Source organism: Phacochoerus africanus, chromosome 10 (assembly GCF_016906955.1).
Source record: "Phacochoerus africanus isolate WHEZ1 chromosome 10, ROS_Pafr_v1, whole genome shotgun sequence".
Lineage (NCBI taxonomy): Eukaryota > Metazoa > Chordata > Mammalia > Artiodactyla > Suidae > Phacochoerus > Phacochoerus africanus.
In genome coordinates, this window is record NC_062553.1 from 59,209,864 (window position 1) to 59,229,404 (window position 19,541).

Here is a 19,541-nt window from a genome sequence, read left to right on the forward strand (position 1 = left end):
CATTGGGTAAATTTGTAAAAATGTATGTAAAAATAAGTGTTACATTCATTCATATTCTTATTCAAAGATTTCTCACACCAAAGGAAAGGACCTTAAATTACATCATGTAACAATTAGACTGGATAAAGAATTTACTTCTTATAAGAGTAGTCAAGCATCAGAATGACATATAAAATATCTTTTCTTGCCTTCTTACAAAAAAGCAGATTAGAATCTAAATTGGTAGAAATAGAGCTTTACCAAACAATTATCCAAAATTCTACCTACCTATGATATAACATATTTAATATGTGTTTGTTAAAAATAAATGAAATATGCTCATTTGTGAATTCTTTAGTTACTCAGGCTAAAAATAGTAATAAAATTTGCTTCACATAAAAATATTAATTTGCTATTTACTTGTTTTTCCCATTATAAAGGATATAAAATAAAACCTATCAGAATAATACTCACTTAACATGTTAAAGGTTTTTGTTTGTTGAACACTAAAAGTTGTCACTTGAGAGCAGAAAAGATATTAAAATGATATCAATAACACAGGCTCAAAACAAAAATCTAGATATACCAAATCCAGATGTTCCCTTTAATATGCACTAAGATCTGCAGCAGTAGTTTACATTTTTAGCACACTTTATATTTAATAATGCTTCTGTAGTTACAGGGCTCACTATTTTTTTCTAGATAAGGTGTACACATATCATAAGAAACTGCAATTCTTTGTATACACTTTGGTTCTTATTTGCTGAGGGCTATTCGTGATCAAATATAAGTTTGATCTCATCACAAAATTAAAAACATTGTATTTTACTATATACTTCCTGCATAGAAGTATACTTTTACACATTCATTTGCTTTTGTAAAGCTTTGAAATTGAATACAGTGAATTATTTAACTTTTTGATCTCCATACAGATCATGAGATTTTTGTAATCACTGTGAGGTTTTCTAAAGATTATTTCCACAATCAGAAAGAAGTAGACAAGTAGAAGTCATTGTTTTATTATCTATGTTCAGCAAAAACTCACTTTTTTCTAATAAAGAAAACATTCCATTTCTCTGTTGTATGTCAAACACATGTCGATTAAGCAACTACATTTTTAATAATAAACAACTAATTTACCAATAGAGCAATTGCTACTATATATATTGTGCTAGGAACTCTAAGCAACATTAACTAGAATTTTATACCTACCAACTATATTTTTCCAAATTAAAGGTGACATAAACCCATTTTGAAAACAAATAAATGAGAGAATGATACACCACCTGATCCACACTAATGAATATTGAAGGACGTCTTCTAGCATGTAGAAAATTATTCTCCCACTGTACAGCAAGGGGGTCAGGTTATCCTTACATGTATACATTACAATTACATTTTTCCCCCACCCTTTGTTCTATTGCAACATGAGTATCTAGAGAAAGTTCTCAATGCTATTCAGCAGGAGATCCTTGTAAATCTATTCTAAGTTGTGTCTGATAAGCCCAAGCTCCCGATCCCTCCCACTCCCTCCCGCTCCCATCAGGCAGCTAAAAAAATTATAAAAAAAAAAAGAAAAAAAGAAAATTATTCCATATGAAACTATTAAGGAGAGAGGGAGAGAGGGAAACAGAGTAAATATGAGTAAATAGGTGGGTAAATTTATTTGCTAATTACATAATAACTCTGGGAGTTAAAAATATTTTAGAATTAAAGTACATAGCCACAATGACAGGGAAAAAAAAAAGACAGGAAAGAAAGTAATTAGAGTTAAATGTGTTCCAAGACAATACCTCTTAAAGAGCATAAGGTGCACTTGATATTCTTATAAAACCACAGGCTCTGATTCAGTAGGTCAGGGGTGGGGCCCAAGAACTCTGTGTTTCTAGCAAGTTTCCAGGAAATGCCAGTAATGTTGGTCTGAGGACTGCACTTTGTAGAGCAAGAGTCTAATGTTCTAGGAATGTGTTAATATACTATTGCTTACAACAGTTAAAATTAGTTAACAAAACATATTGTAATCTACAGTCCTCAAATAGTAATTATAGAACATATAAATAATGTAATAAAAAGGAAAACATTATAATATAAATCCTAAGTAATCAAAAAAATGTTAATGAAGGAAAGAAGCGTATAGAACAAATGACATCAATCAATAAGGAATAGTAAGGTTGTAGTTTTAAATCCAAACACTTACAAATGGACTAAACACACCAATTAAAAGACAAATATTTTCACAATGGATTTAAAAATGGTACCCAGTTTTTTTCTTTTTTAAGAGACATCCCTAATTATCAGTATACAAATTGGCAAACAGAAGAGGAAAAAAATATAAATAACTAATAAAAAGTTGATGCTGAAATAAGTCATACTAGAAATAATGTTTTTTTAATGATATAGAAGCCAATCCACCAGGAAAATAAAAAAATTCTAGTTTTATAAACACCAATATCATAACTTCAAAATATATAAATTAAGAGAATGAAGAGATATTAAAAAGCATAGCAAAAGTGAGGGTTAACACTTTTTAACCACTGACAACAGACACAGATGTAAAAGATTTGAAAAGGTATAACCAAATTGACCTATTTGACACGTATGAAATATTGTACTCAAGAATTTCACAATGCAAATTGTTTTCTAGGGTTCTTGAAATATTTATATTCATTGGCAAGTGTATGTTCAAATAGTAAGTGTTAACAAATTTCAAAATCATTCATTGCACTCTGAAATTAAGCAAGAAAATTAATTAAAGAAAATTAATCAAAGGTTGTGGGATTTAGCTGAATCTAAGATTTGAAAGACATCTGTTCCTTTAAAAACATATTAGAAATAAGACTAGAAAATAATGAAGTAAGAAATATCTAATAGAAAGAAACAATGCCAAAAGTTTTTATTATCATTTGGTCTTTTTAGAGCTGCACCCACAGAATATGGAAGTTCCCAGGCCTAGGGGTCAAACTGGAGCTGCAGCTGCCAGCCTACACCACAGCCACAGCAACGCTAGATCCAAGCTGCATCTTCTACCTACACCACAGCTCACAGCAACACCAGATCCTTAACCCAGTGAGAGAAGCCAGGGAGGGAACCCAGCATCCTCATGGATACTACTCAGGTTCTTAACCCATTGAGTCCCAATGGGAACTCCAAAAAGTTAATTTTTTAAGCAATGAAATTCTTAAGCCTCTAGCAAGAACCGAGAAAAAAAAGATACAATATTATGAATGGAGAATGCCAGAGAGTCAAATTAATGAGAAAATATTATGAATAAATTTCTGCCAGGAAATTTGAAAATTTGAATAAAATGAAAAAAATTCTAGGAAGAACATACAAATTACCAAAACTAATAGGAAATTTTGAAAATCTTAAGAGCCCTTTATCTATTAAAGAAACTGTGTGATACACTCTCTTCCTCCAAGATAAACTCCATGCCCAGATGGCTCCACTAGTAAATCCTTACATGTAATGACATTTACATAAAATTTTTATAAAATATATGTAAGGATGGCTTTTTAAAGCTAGCATAAAAGTGATCTCTAAGCAAAGTGATATTACAAACAAAGAAAATTACAGGCCAACTTTTTTCACAAACATGCATCTAAAACTACAAATTAATTTTTAGCAAACTCAATCTGGCAATTTTTTCAAGTATGAGAATCCATTATAACAAATTTTTATTTATTCAAGGGATGCAAAATTGCTTAATCAAGTCGAAATGTCCATCTTCATCACCCCTATTCAACCCCAAGGACCAGAAAAAGAAATATGAAATAAACATTAGGAAGAAAGAAGTAACACTGTCTATATTCACAGAGGATATGATTGTTTACATTAAAAATTCCTAACCCTCCTAAAAACATTAAGTGAATTACAGCAAATTCTCAAGATTCAAAGCTAATGAACAAAGATTAAGAAAATGGCATTTGCTTATTCAAGTACATTTAATTAAAACCTATTTCTAAAGTACTCCTGTGGGGAATGGGAAAATGGTGACAAGTGTTATAGAAGTGTCAACACTGATAGTGAACAATTAAAGCACTACTAAGATTGCTGTTGGGACTAGAAGTGTCTGGTGCGTTCTGATGTATTGGGTATTTCATAATTTTTTCTAAAACTATTCTTTCTTGCTCTAACTGCAGATCCACTTCCTGTACTCCTCCTCTAAGATTAATTCTGCTTAAGGATATGTTCAAGTTGTCTGTATTTTCTCACAGACAAAAGTATGTTGCCTCACATGCTTAGTTAAAAAAAAATGGAAATGTTGGCATACAGTGATATAACCCTAGGAAAATAGGAGGACAATGGAATTTCCTAATATCATACTATCCCTCCTAACATCCAATGATATAGTATATCAAATACGATGTGTATTTGATTATTACTTGGAAAATAACAAGTACATTTTGAATGACTGTCTTTTTACCATACTCCACGCTGATTCTCAGGTCTAGAAAATTCAGTTTGTCTAGCCCTGAGACTTTCATGAGAAAACATTAATAAGGCCAGTTGTTAAGTAATTCCTAAAGAGTAACATTACCAAATTTACAAGTAATATTTTCAAGGCACAGGAATATCTCTGTAAATGCCGAAACATTTGAGAACTTCAATTTTGTGTGATTTCATTTCATTTCTTTTCTAGGTGCTCCAAAGATGTTTTCCACAGATGCTTCCTATAAAATGATGCTTAATATTCCCCAACAGTGTGGAAACTTGTGCTGTGTACTGCAAAATATGCCATACCTCATTCCAAACACTTTAGCCTCACTGTAAATTCTACTTTTCTAAAAAGTTCTCTTAAATAATTATGCCAGAAAGTATGGGAAAGAGTTTCCTCTCTGGTTCACAAAGTTTATACTCATTGTTTAAAATTCTTAGTAAATAGTCCCCTTTCCCCACTGATAGACCAGAGGATACTAGAGGAGTCCTGTTTTCATATTTTTTTCAGTGTGTCAAATCAGCATCACTAAGCTTGCTGAAATTCCTCTTTACCTTCAGATTATACTCAGAAGCAGTGATCCAGGATGAGGCTGCCTCAATGCATCCATCAATGCTTCTACCACTGTGTCCTAGATTGCGGAATATCACTGTCACATATTTCCTCAATTTCCACCCCTAATTTATTCTACTCCCCTCTCTCTATAGTGTTCAGATAGCCTTAACTATGTCTCAATAAGAGCAAAATGCATCCTGGGGGTTTGTCCTCAGTAATATCCTTAATATCCCACACCTCTTTATTTTTGGATCTTATCAGAGCCCTCCCACAGGAGTTAGGTACTGAAGTTCTAAATTGCCTTCATCATGGATGAAATGGATAAATTAATACAAATATAATTCTAGGGCCATGCCTTGACTAGTAAGCTGGGAGGCTTTATATATCATAGCAATTAATCCTATTCTACCTGGAATCCTTTCCTACCACGGAATCATTACTCTCAATATCATCTGCAAAAATTCTAATTCTTAATTCACTAAATAGTAGGGCATCTGGCCCCTGAGTGTGCTGAAAGTGCACCATTATTAAATCTTACTCTTGGAGTGGAGAGAACCATCATCCTGAGCACACAGCCTTGGCTACTCTGAGCCCATCTCCTCCTTTCCTTTACGACTGTCACCTTTAACCACACATTTAAGACCTTACAACATAACATTTTGAGTTTGAGAAAACTATTCTTTCTTCAAATGTTCACATTTATTTGATACTGATGTGTTGGGATTCTCATAACATTATGGTATAGATATTGTCATGGTATAGATACTGTCATGGTCACTTTATTTATTTATTTTTGCTTTTTAGGACCACACCACAGCACATGGAAGTTCGCAGGCTAGGGGTGGAATCAGAGCCATAACTGCCAGCCTACACCACAGCTACAGCAACTCAGGATCCAAGCCCCATCTGTGACCTACAACACATCTCACAGCAACACTGGGTCTTTAACCCACTGAGCAAGGCCAGGGATTGAACCCTCATCCTCATGGATACTAGTCAGATTTGTTTCCACTGTGCCACAACAGGAATGCCCCATGGTCACTTTATAGATTAGGAAAGTGATGTCAATAGAGATATCAATACAATAAAGCTTACAAATATCAAACCAAGACTGAGAGTCGGGTTTGATATCCCAAAAGCTTTAACATATATTGATGTTATATGACTTATCTTCTTCTTGCCATGCTTTCTAAACATAAACTCCAGAAGTCACTATTATGCAAATATATTTATGTTCCACATTTCCTATTTCATTAATTTTAAACTCTTCAAAGTGACAAATAATGCTCACTCTTATTTGACATTGTCTTAGTATTTCAGTTTGGGAAAATACTTGAGACAGAGATAAGAGAGACTTTATCCTGGACCTTGGTAATATGCTGCCTGCACCAGCTGGTCTGCTGGACAATGTCCCATGTCCTTCAGTCACTGATATTCCTTCCCTTTTCTGATGTAAAATCAGAAAATGATGAACTCAGGTTCTTATTTTCTAGCTGTTATTTGTTTGTTTTTTGATCCAGGAAATGCCCCTGAGATACTCTCTTTCATAATTGAAAACTTTGCTTTCAGATACCAAAATCTGTAACCATGTCCCTACCCAATCTGGAGGGCCACTGAGTCTGCCCACATGGCACCACAGCAGACCCACTGGCTCCTAGCCCAGTTCTCAGTGTTACTGATAAATGCTTAGTTTGGCTTAGCAGAGCTGACACTTAAATATTACTTCTGTCTGACTTCTGGGGCCACATCCCAGATTAACATAGAGAATCTTAAAATTTGGATTATTTCCAGAGTTTCAAAGAGGAACCCGAGTTGAGTGCCTGGCCACCTTTGTCCCTTACTTCCCTCTTCACTTCACTTTAAATACTTTGTTCCTGTCAATCCTGTGTCAGAAGGTGGAAACTGAGCCCTGGCCTGGTTGACCCAGTCTCCTATTTCTCCTATTTCTCTTTCCTGTCTCCTTCATGGCCCTCCCCAGATGCAGACACAATTGAGTTGTCTTTATTTTTTTTTTATTTTTTTCCAAGTAGCTTTTTTATTTTATTTTCCCACTGTACAGCAAGAGGATCAAGTTATCCTTACATGTATACATTACATCTTTTTTCCCCACCCTTTGTTCTGTTGCAACATGAATATCTAGACATAGTTCTCAATGCTACTCACCAGGATCTCCTTGTAAACTATTCTAAGTGTGTCTGACAAGCCCAAGCTCCCGATCCCTCCCACTCCCTCCCTCTCCCATCAGGCAGCCACAAGTCTGCTTCCCAAGTCCATGATTTTCTTTTCTGTGGAGATGTTCATTTGTGCTGGATATTAGATTCCAGTTCTAAGTGATATCATATGGTATTTGTCTTTGTCTTTCTGGCTCATTTCACTCAGTATGAGAGTCTCTAGTTCCATCCATGTTGCTGCAAATGGCATTATGTCATTCTTTTTTAAGGCTGAGTAGTATTCCATTGTGTATATATACCACTTCTTCCGAATCCAATCATCTGTTGATGGACATTTGGGTTGTTTCCATGTCCTGGCTATTGCAAATAGTGCTGCAATGAACATGCGGGTGCACGTGTCTCTTTTAAGTAGAGTTTTGTCCAGATAGATGCCCAAGAGTGGGATTGAGGGGTCATATGGAAGTTCTATGTATAGATTTCTAAGGTATCTCCAAACTGTTCTCCATAGTGGCTGTACCAGTTTACATTGCCACCAACAGTGCAGGAGGGTTTCCTTTTATCCACAACCCCTCCAACATTTGTTCTTTGTGGACTTATTAATGATGGCCATTCTGACTGATGTGAGGTGGTATCTCATGGTCATTTTGATTTGCATTTCTCTTATGATCAGCGATGTTGAGCATTTTCTCATGTGTTTGCTAGCCATCTGTATATCTTCCTTGGAGAACAGTCTATTCAGGTCTTTTGCCCATTTTTCCATTGATTGATTGGCTTTTTTGCTGTTGGGAGTTGTCTTTAAATTCCTCACCCATCTCCTCTCTCCATAGGTTAATGAAGCTCTAAGGGCATACTGAAGTGTTGCCCTTTACTTCTGACCTCGGTGCATTTAGTGCTCCAAGCTAAGTGATCACTGTGATACTGAATAAATGAGGGTAAGTGGGGGTAAAATTTGAGAAACCCTCCCTTGAAACAATTTCTAGAGTGAAATGTTATTGTCCAATTGCATGATCCTTATTTTGAATGCCAGAAGGTGAATATCACTAATTATTAATAACATACCTATTTCTCTCTACATTCCCTCTGTTCCCAGTTCTGATTTCCTCTTATTCCTCCCTACCCATCTACCCATCCCCATGGATGGATCCCTTGCAGCCTAATAAAAAGTCTTGTTCATTTTACAGGAAATGACCAGAAAAGTAGAGTACAATATATTTTAATATCACTATGAATAATTTGCATTAGATATTATAACATCAGCTTTTGCTTAGAAAAATATGATTATAATTGTAATGCATCCTGCTATCTTTTAGATTTACATTCCTTCATGGATATACAGACCCTCAAAACCTTAAATTTATAACTACAATATCAGCTATTAAAAAGCACTTTCAACATGTACTTATTGACTAGAAGCTTCCTAGAATACTATCCTTGTACATGCAGAACCATGTACAATTTGATTGTTTTCAAATCTTAATATTTTGTGCTATTCCTAATTTTCTTAATATTTTGTGCTATTCCTAATTTTCAGTTTCAAAATTCATTTGACCACTTATTTTTATTAGGATACTATTTAAAATTATTAATTCATTCTTTCTGTTTTCTGTGCTTTATGTAAAATCTTCAAATAGGATATCCACTTGCTATTGAACTTTTAAAAAATTGTCTAAATATTTTACATTTTTAATTTAAATTGCAAATCATCATATGCTGTTTTAAGGCTCTATTTATATAAAATATTATTATCTTAATTAAAGTGCTGTGAATCTATACTAATGAGTTCTTCTAATACACTGGCAGACAAGGTCTTCATACTCCATATAAATATGTATGGTTTTTGCTATTCAAAATGATAATACAGCAGGTGTCACATCTTCATTTAAAAGCTAGCTGAACATTTTTCAAAATATTCTTTTGATAGACTAATATTTTAGATATAAACTCAAACTTGATATTCCTTTTTGAGTTTTCACTCTAATTAAAAGCGACCTTCTAAGTGAGGGCATCCTGTTACTGTGTAGACAATCATGAGGAGGTGGGAGGCCCAGAAGAATTAACTGTCAAGCTAACAGGGAGTCATGATTTTATTCCATGGAGAACACTTTTCACCAGGTGAGTTTAGCATTTGATTTTTGTCTGAATGACATCTTTATAAAAGAATTGAAATAATCTCCTCAATAAGAGGTCAACAAACTATGGCCTTTGGCCCATATCTGGCTTATCACCTATTTTTGTCAATAAAGGTTTTTGTTTTTTTTTTTTTAATACAACTATACCCATTCGTTTATATATTTTAAAAGACTTCCTTTATGCTTCAATGGCAGTGCTGAGCAGTTCCAGCAGGGATCCTATGGCTTCCAAAGATGAAAATATTCACTAGTTGGTCCTTTACAAGAAAAGTTTGGCAACCATATCCTAAAGATATATTGTAAGTATTTAAAAGTATATCAATTCAGAAATGAAATGAATGGCCTTGTGATATAATAGTAATAGTCATAAAGTGTTTACAATGTGGTACTCTATTCTGAAAATTTTGGCTGTATTACCTCATTGTCACAATAATTACATAAGATATAGTAAGTGGCAAGACTGGGATTCAAGCAAAACAAACAAAAATCTTACTTCAGATTCTTTGCTCTTAACCAGTGGTCTCTGCTAACTCCTGTACATGATAAGTTTCTCATCACCAGGGACGTTCAGTTTGCTTACTGAAAACTTGCAAGAGACTGACAGAAAAGGGGAGACTTTAATGGTCAGTTTCCATAAGAAAAGCCCATGAGTTTTTCATATCCAGATAAACAGAGAGTACAAAAAATCAACTATTTTAATTTTGAAAAATTCAGTTTGATAGTTTTATACAAAATAAAATTTAATTATTTCTAAAATTAAAAGATAAGCAAAATATCCAAAAAGTCAAGTATTTGAGCTTTTAACCTCATGAAAAAAAAAGAAAAAAAAAATGGTCCCAATAAAGAGGCAGAGCATGAAAACCACTTTCCCACAATTCCTTTGGTCTCCCACTCATTAAATTCTATTACTATGTTATATAGAATTTTCCAACTTACTAGAAAGCCATTTTCCCCCTTTAAATATTAATATATAAACATAAAGTCATTAGACAACAAAATCCAATTTATAGACATCTGACCATGTTAGCTAAAAACAGTTATCAACTTTAGTAATGGGCAAGATTATGGTTCAGTCATGTTTAAGATGCATCTATGTCTAAGAAGAAAATCCCTTTGTTCTGTTTTCCTAATCAAATGAATAACAAAATCTCATGAAAGAGTCACCCACCCTAGACACATTCTTCCCAAATACTGTCAGAGGAGAAAGCTTAGAACCCTGGACCCCAAGAATATTCATCCCCTTTCAGAGAAGAGCTAGAATAGTAAGACAGCATGTTTCCCTCTCTTGGTCTCCCAACATTTCCTTAATTTCTGTCCTTGTCCTCCTGTTCTATCTCTGATCTCATATGAAGATCTGACTCTTTCTCTGGTGCTATGGAAGGAGAACTGGACCTGAAATTATAGTGTCAGACACCATATTCCAATTCTGAAGGATTTAGTGTATATCTATTAGTGGTTCATTTCTCTTTACTTACTTTCATGTTCCTCATTAAAGGAAAGTGTAATAATATCTACCTTATAGGATCTGGAGAAGACAAACGCAAAAGGATATATAAAAACCCCTAGAAAAAAATCCATCAGTCTGAAACTGAATGATGATCCTTTTCTTTCTAAAGCACAGTCACAGGTGCATTTGAAATTATGATTCAATATTCTATTCTTTCTTGCTTATCATGTGGTATAAAATTTCCATAATATAATAAAGTACCATTTAGGACAAATTGTGATGAGAATTATAATGTCCTAAAAAAGTTATACTAAAGTCATTTTAATATCTAAAGAAAAAAAATGTTTAGATTCTAATGGAGGAGATAAACTGAGTTCATAAGAATTAATTTTTCTTCAGTAGGTTTAGAGTGAGACTAAACTTCTCACCTATATGAATGTTTGTCTCAAATTTATATGTGCATGAAATTATTTTCCACTGCATCTAACATTCTACAACTTTGTTTCATGGATTATAGTAACTGTATGATTTTCCCAAATATTTTATCTAACAGCTACTATAATCCATAAAACAAAGTTGTGAAATGGTCGGGGAGAAATCTACATTGGATAAACCCAACCCTGAGGCAAAAGAAATGCTGACTCATTTTATGGGAATGTGCACATTGACAGAGGCTGGAATATAAAATCTAGCAAGGTCTATAATCAATGTTAATTCAAAGTCCTGATAGCACTGTCTGCCAGTCATAATTGGGACTTTCTAGCCCTGTCTATCTTCAAGCAATGCAGGAGGGATAAACTGTTGGCATATGATTCTTTCAAATTTTCAAAAAGTTATATCAAGTTCACTTCACCTTCTACCTACAGTAAGATTCAGTTATTCTGAATTTCATGTTTCAGCTTCACCATCTGCTTTTGATGCTACATAATTCACTAAGGATTAAAGAGAATGGTAGGTATATCTTATTTAGAACACTACCCTCTGTATATTTGTCACAAAAAAAATAACATAATTCTGAAATAATCCAAAGTACCTTTGCTCTGAAAGAACTCAAAATTGATATGCAATGTAGCCCCTTGCTGAAATGTAGACTCTGCTGGAAGAGTGGTGTTAATTAGAATCCTACTACTTAAAGAAGGAAGTTCAGTACTTGTATGTATTATAGATTTTATACATTTTTAGTACCTTGTGATTACTCAATTTATTTTCAAAAATAAAAACATATAAATACGAACACCCATCACAGCTGTAATTTCTGGAAAAGTGACCTGAAAAAATGTTAGCTCTTATGAATATAAGCTTAGGCAACATAAGTGGAATCTTTTTAAGAAACTTTTTTGAGCTGCTCTACTTTGAAATTAAGCGTTCTTACTAAGCATAAGAAAATAAGGTTGTGGAGTTCCCGTCGTGGCGCAGTGGTTAACGAATCCGACTAGGAACCATGAGGTTGCGGGTTCGGTCCCTGCCCTTGCTCAGTGGGCTAATGATCCGGCGTTGCCGTGAGCTGTGGTGTAGGTCGCAGACGCGGCTCGGATCCTGCATTGCTGTGGCTCTGGCGTAGGCTGGCAGCTACAGCTCCGATTCGACCCCTAGCCTGGGAACCTCCATATGCCACGGGAGCGGCCCAAGAAATGGCAAAAAGACAAAATAAATAAATAAATAAATAAGGTTGTGTTAAATGAGTTTTGCATAGAAGCAAAAATTGTTTTATATCATTGTTAATTCTACTATAGGCAGCATTTATTAATGGTTATCAGTATTACTGACATTTCATAAACATTAATTCAGCTGTCATATCATTGTCAGAAATCTATCAGTTCTTTCATTATGATGAATTTATCTTCATTTCCAAGATACATCCTTTAGAGCATTAGACTAGTCCATAAATTAAATAATGAAATTATTTTAGTCCCTTTTTTTTTTTTTTTTCTTTTTAGGGCCACGCTGGTAGCATATGGAGATTCCCAAGTTAGGAGCTGAATCGGAGCTGTAGCTGCTGGCCTACAGCACAGCCACAGCAATGCCAGATCCAAGCCATGTCTATGACCTACATCAGAGCTCAGAGTAATGCTGCATCCTTAACCCACTGAGCAGCAAGGCCATGGATAGAACCTGCATCTTCATGGACGCTAGTCAGATTTGTTTCCACTGAACCACAATAGGAACTCCTGAAATTATTAAAAAACATGTAGGCCAGCAGCTGATTCAGCCCTTAGCTGGGAACTTCTATATGCTGTACATGTGGCCCAAAAAAAAAAAAAAAAGTAAGAAGCATCTGCTCAGCATTCCTTTAATATTAAACACAATTGTATACTACATTTCTTAGCTCCCTTCTGAGTTATTTTGATACTCAACTTTCACTTTTAAAAGGGGTATTTTACCTGTGGTCAAAAACAAAGTATACAGAATGATACACAAATAATGTTGTGAAAGCAAGAAAACTGGAACAAAATTTACAGTTCGAACATTTCATGTCACATTATAATAGCAGAAGCTTCCTGGATAATTAGAGGACCCTAAGTGTAAGTAATATTATGTCACGTAATTTTATAAATGGAGATTGCTAGTAAAGCATATTTAGTACCTAGCCCAATATGTCTAAAGGAAAACATACTCCTTTGGCTTCTCAGGGTTGCTATTACTTGGATCTACAGAAATCTCCCCACCAGAGGCTCAGGTGAGTAATATTCCTACCCCGAGAGGGAAATGCATCAGCAAACTCAGTCTCAATAATCTTGAAGGACTATAAGTTATTTACATTTCTAGTCCTGGTATTTCATGGGCAATGACTATAAGCTTCTTTATAATTCCCATCACAGCAGCCTGCTAACCCATGCACTTTTGTTCTAACAGTCTGCCTGTAGTACAAATGCTCCCTACCCTGCTCCTCAGTAATCTAACCAAATACTTCTCAATGTGAGAGTTTCAAAACCGGTGCATCAGAATTATGTTTATTTAGCAGAAACTCAGCTCCTCTGGGGGGGGGGGGGTATATGATAACTCTCTGTACTATCTTCACAGGTTTCCCATAAATCTAAGATTTTTCTAAGATTAAAAGTAAATATTTTAAACACAGCTCTCTAACTTCCAAACTATATCTGCCAAATCATAATTTCTAGAAGTGTAATGAGGGAAAATGCATTTTAATAAACACCTCAGCTAATTCTTATGCCCAAGAAAGTTTCCATACTGTCTAGGAGTAGACTTATACCCTTTATTCTCTCTTCAGTATGCCCAACTGGCTAATACACCTTCAATGAAAATCTGGGACCATAGATATTATTTGTTCATGGATCATGTCCTTGGATGTGTCTATTGTGCATAAGAGCTTCCTAGACATAGGAACTATATTGTCACCTAGAAGCAAATTTAGGCATCCAACCTCCAAGTGATCTCCTCGCATTAGTAATTTGCATAATTACCAAGCTTTCCTCACCAGATCCAACCTTAATTCCTCCACTGATAGGCCCTCCCCTGTAAACATTCTTTTGGCTAGATCATGAAATGCTCCCCAACGCAACCTCCTGAGTTAGGATGGAGAAAAGAAAGAGAATAAGAAATCCTGTAAAAATTTTTGAAAAAAAAATGCTTTTCTATTATAAAATTCTAAAAAATAAACACAGAGGTATAGTAAAATGGGAGTATTTAATGTTTCTTATAGCTTCTTAGAATCAGAAAGTTAATTATTAATAATTGATACTATTTACATTTATTATTATTATAATTTGCTTATATAAAATGATTCCCCATTAAGAAAGGAAGAGATGTAAATGTGTCATTATGTGAAGATGACATGACATTCTATATAGAAAACCCTAAAGATGCCACACAAAAACTGTTAGAACTAATAAATAAATTCAGCAAAGTAGCAGGATACAAGATTAATACAGGGACATCTGTTGTACTTCTTTACACTAAAAATGAAATATCAGAAAAAGTTAAAATCATTTAAAGTCACATCAAAAAAATAAAATACCTACGAATAAACCTAACCAAGGAAGTAAAAGATATATATGCTGAGAACTATAAAACAATGATAAAGGAAGCTGAAGATGTTTCAGAGAAATGGAAAAATACTGCACTCTTGGATTGGAAGAATTAAAGTTGTTAAAATGGCCATACTACCGAGAGCAATCTACAGATTTAATGTGATCCCTAGCAAATTATCCATGATATTTTTCACAGAACTAGAACAAATAATCCTAATATTTATATGGGACCACAAAATATCCAGAATTGCCAAAGCAATCCTAAGAAAAAAGAACAAAAGTGGAGGCATAACTTTATCAGACTTCAGATAATATTACAAAGCTACAGTAGTCAAAACAATGTAGTATTGGCACAGAAAGGGGCACGTAGCTCAATGGAACAAAAATAGCCCAGAAATAAACCCAGACACCTACAGAAAATCTTTGACAAAGGAGGCAAGAATATAAAATGGGAAAAAACAGTCTCTTCAGCAAACTGGGAAAGCTGACAGTCTCATGAAAATCAATGAAATCAGAACATCCCTAGACACCAAAATAAACTCAAAATGGCTTAAAGACATAATTTATGAGATGACATCATAAAACTCCTAGTAAAGAACATAGACAAAAACATTCTCTGACATAAATTCATTCAATATTTTCTAAGATCAGTCTCCTAAGGCAATAGAATTAAAACCAAAAATAAACAAATGGGACCTGATTAAAGTTAAAACCTTTTACCTTTCAATGGAAACCATAAACAAAACAAAAACAACTCACAGAATGGGAGAAAATATTTAGAAATGATGTAAAATCAAGGTCTTAATTTCCAAAATATACAAACAATTCATACACCTTAATATCAAAAAAAAAAAAAAGAAAATCAAAAAGAGGCAGAAGACCTAAATAGACATTTCTCCAAAGAAAATATACAGATGGCAAACAGGCATATGAAAAGATGCTCAATATAATTATTTATTAGAGTAATGCAAATCAAAAACACAGTGAGACAGTACCTCACACCACTCAGAATGATTATCATCAGAAAGTCTACAAATAGAGAGGGTGTGGAGAAAAGGTAACCCTCCTACACTCTGGTGAGAATGTAAATCAGTGCAACCACTATGGGAATTAGTGTGAAGATTCCTTATAAAACTAAAAACAGAGCTACCATATGATCAAACAACCCCACTCCTGGGCATATCTCTGGAAAAGACAAAAACTCTAATTTGAAAAGACACATGTACCCCAGTGTTCATAGTAGCACTATGTACAATGGCCAAGACATGGAAGCAACCTAAGTAGAAAATGTAGTATATACATACAATGAAATATTACTGATCCATAGAAAAGAAAAAAAAATATCGACATCTGCAGCAACATAGATAGACCTAGAGATTATCATATTAAGTGAGGTTAAGTCAAAGACAAATATCACATGATATTACTTACAGTGGAATCTAAAAAGCGATACAAAGGAACTTATTTACAAAACAGAAACAGACTCATGGACATAGAAAACAAACTTATGGTTACTAAAAGGGAGAGGGTGGAGGAGAGAAAATTTAGGAGTTTTGGAATACCAGAAACAATACTATGTATAGAATTTTATTATACATAAAATAAATAAGCAACAAGGATTTTACTGTATAACAGGGAACAATATTCAATATCTTGTAATAATCTATACTGGAAAATAATCTGCAAAAAATTTATATTTCATATATATATATATATATATATATATATGAATCACTTTGCTGTATACCTGAAACTAACACAACATTGTAAATCAACTTCAACAGAAAAAATGAAATAAGATTTTTCTCATTAAGTAGCCACAAACAAAACATTACTAGTTACTTAACTATAATGACTGAAATTAGATTTAATACAATACAATTATATTACAACTTCTGAAATCATCTATCAGCATTGGTAAAATCATCTAAAATTTCTCATATTTGTTTTGTATGAAAAATTCCTCCTCAGAAATCCTAAAAATTATTTTCAGAAAATTACCAGATCTCTATGGAATCTTTTTGCAAATATCTTTATACTCTTTTCACACAATGGAGCCCATAAAATAAAATTAGTATTATTTTAAGCCACAAATTCTGCCACCCAACCCACTTTACCCTCTCATTTTCCCTTTAAGACCATTTTCCCCACTGTTCAATTTAGATGAAACATTCAATATCCTGGTCCCCAAATGATTGCAAGGAGTCCTGTTTTAACAAACTGCTTAAATTACTTGATTTCAATCTCATCTTGTTTTCATAAGATTTAAATTAAATTAATGAAGAGAAAATGTCTAGAAAAAAAGCTGAGATATTAAAACAAAGTGCTGAGAGCTGATTTCCATCCTCCAGCCCTAGGGAGCCTGGGTCAAGCATCCTGGCCCCTGTGCAGCTCTCCTTCAGTAGGGACCACGCCTGAAACAAGTCATTGTGGAGAATTGTTTAAAAATGAATGCACTGAAGATTTTCTGATTCACATTCATTATCCACTGACCTGTCCTCAATGGATTTCACAAAGAGAAGCAAAACTAATTACCTCAGACCAGTCTGTCTGGAAAATAATGGCATTGTGATTTAGAGAAAAGCATTCACACTGTAGAGACCTTTTGGAATGGTGTACATTTTTAAAATTAAATATCACACTTTTGTGATGTTAAAACTTTTGCATTTGAACTAATGCACCATCATTTTCTTTTTTAAAAAATCTGTACTAAACAACAGAGACCTTTGTGGGCTAAATAAATATCAACAACTGTAGTTTGCTTCATATAAAGTCATCTTAACATACTTGAAAAGAGACTCACGAAATAGAGGAGATTATATATGTGGAGGAGGAGCTTTACAAATGAGGAAAGAAAGTAATATGATAAACTATTTGGGAAGTTTAGAATAAGTTATTTATTAACATTATTTATTATGTTTTAATTTACCACCAAAAAAAAATTGTTGTTTCTTAATAGCACATGCATAACGCCTAAGGAGAATGGTTTCTAAGGAAGCCTTGTCTTGTTATAAAGGATTACTGATATGCATGGAGATTCTGTAAATCTCTTTGCATATTAGTGTAGAATAGGTAGTGATGACAACATAGAAATCTATTGTTTTGTTGGAGGACAAGCCATCAGAGTTTGGTTATTAGAAATACAACGTGATGAGCCAGTGCATTCCAGAAACACATAGCGTTCACAAGACATTAGAGAAAAAGCATCACAATAAAACAGACGGGAAACTGTAAGACAGTTACACTATCACGACCACAAAAGTGAGGAAAATCAAGAACACAGTGGGAGTTTAACCAGACACTGGATAGCTCACTTCCAAAAGCCCTAATTATGGGACTCTCTGTCCTCTCATGGCTAAAGATTAATCATATGCAAATTGGCAAAAAGTTAGAAACCAAGCTTCTTTAGAGTTTCATTTGGCTTCACTTTGGATGAAGTCTGGAAAGGTTTGCAAAAGAATTACACTTCATTCAAAATCTGAGGTCAAGAGGAAAATAAATTGGGTTATATATAAAATATTAACACAAATCCTCACCCTGAAAGAACTGAGTTAGATCCATGCAAGTTAATTTTTCTCTTGAGCACTGTGAAGTCACTATAAGTAGCAAATGAAGTAATTGATCTCTCCATGGTGAACCGATCTTCACCAGCACAACTCGTGCCTGAAGAGGACCATGGGCAGGCCAGGAGTAGAAGCTCACTTGGCTTCACTGGGATGAGGTGAAGGGGACCAGCTCTTGCTTCCAGCCTTCTCCCTGTCTGTTTTCATATCGGAGATGGCTATAGGAGTAGCCTGGAAATCAACTGCCAATAAACATATCTCTCTTTCTTGTTGTCTTCTCATCTTAATCTGTCCTTCTCCTTATAGAGGAAGACAAATAGGAGCTTCTTTGACTTAATGAAGCAATATCATTTTATCTAGATTTTATTTGCAGACCGTGACAATTCCTGAAAATCCCAAGAATCACAGGAGAAAGACACATTTCTCTGAGCCTAAAAAGAATTTTAAAATATTGGTATATTTGGAATGTGCAAGTAAATGTATAATCTTTGGTATTCACAAGAGACAAAAATAGAACTGTCCTGATTCCTTTAGTGGTAAAACAAAAGTTCATGTAAATATTTAGATGCAACATATTACATATGTTACACTACATGTGCGAATTTTATTTTTATAATATACATCTGATGTGTTGTACAGGCAAAACAGAAGACACAATGATAACTGTCCAAAAATAATGTAGTTTTACTGCAGTTGTATTTACAATTGTATTAACTTTTAATTTCAGTCAGGTTGGGTATTACCGTGGGTTCTTTCTTTCCAAATACTCTTGTAAAAGTGACTTTGTCATACCACATTATTACACAAAACACTGTGTAGAGCTTTTCTTGAGACCCTAACACAAAATCCACTACCTACTATATGTATTACCTGACAACCTTGTGTTAGTGTCGCTGTTCCTAAAATTATTATACCCCATTTTAATCTGAGATGTGCCTTCAGTACACTCTTTGGATGAATGCCAAATAGTTGAATGTTAAAATCAATATTAGGGGAAGCCAACTAATACCATCATAGAATAAACTTTTGGAGCCTGAAGAAAAATCTGAATATATTTCCAAAAAGTTAATTATGATTACACTTTCACTACTAAAATCATTAAAAACCAATTCTAATAGTTTGAACATTCAGTTAGAAAAAAACACAATTTTTCCACTCACTTCCAAGTGGGGTCAGTAGGTTTGCAAATATATTGAGATAATTCTACAAGTATAGGCTACTGTTGATAGTAACATTGCTAAGTTTGAAAGTTTTCCATCATTTAAGTAAAGAT